The sequence below is a fragment of the Myotis davidii genome, unplaced genomic scaffold, assembly GCF_000327345.1.
Source record: "Myotis davidii unplaced genomic scaffold, ASM32734v1 scaffold77, whole genome shotgun sequence".
Lineage (NCBI taxonomy): Eukaryota > Metazoa > Chordata > Mammalia > Chiroptera > Vespertilionidae > Myotis > Myotis davidii.
The window spans coordinates 2502119-2502892 of record NW_006289713.1 but is presented as its reverse complement, the minus strand read 5'-3'; positions in this window follow the sequence as shown (position 1 = coordinate 2502892).

Here is a 774-nt window from a genome sequence, read left to right as displayed (position 1 = left end):
CAGGACAGGTGCGCGGCGTGGGGGCAGGAGCGCGTGGCCGGCGTGTCCTGCCCACGGGACCTCCCTGGCGCGCGCCGCGAGTCACGTCGACCCCTGGGGCCTGACGCACCCACTAGCCGCAGACTAAAGGGCGGAGGTCAGGGCTGGGTGGAAGCCCAGACGGCTCCATGCACAGGGAGCGGGGCCTTGCGTGGAACCCAGCCTGGGAGAACCCTGACTCCAGCCCGTTAACCCGCCCCACCTCCTGCTCAAACCCGTAACGGTAAGATTGATAAGCTGAACGCCAACAGCTATAGTGATGACCAATGGGGTCAGCTGGCCTGGGCGAGCCGGGCCCCTCCCTTTCCAGTGGGCCCCTTCCCCTGGAGACAGTGCTCAAAGAGTTGGCCCCAGGCATCCAGAAAGGACACAGCCTGGAATTCTGGAATTCCAAGGGGTTCCAATATGTGGTTACAGGAAGTTTAATCAAAGGGAGCAAAGCTGTGCACTTTGCAGCAGCCTGTCTGTGCCTCTGGGCAGCATGTTCCTCCTTCCGTGTCCTTTGGAATCCTCAGTGCCACAAAGAGCAGGGTGTCTGGTCCCTTTGGATGTGGACATTTCAAGAGTTCAGGGGTCAGGTGGGGCAGTCTCTGGGCGGTGGACACAGCACCTGGCTGGCCCCCTGAGAGCCACAACCCTGTAGCAGGCCTGCCTTCCCAGCAGAGCCTTTTAAGGCCCAGGTGCTGCACCAGAGGAAGTGAGGAAGGACAGTGTGGGCTGGGGAGGGCGTGGTAG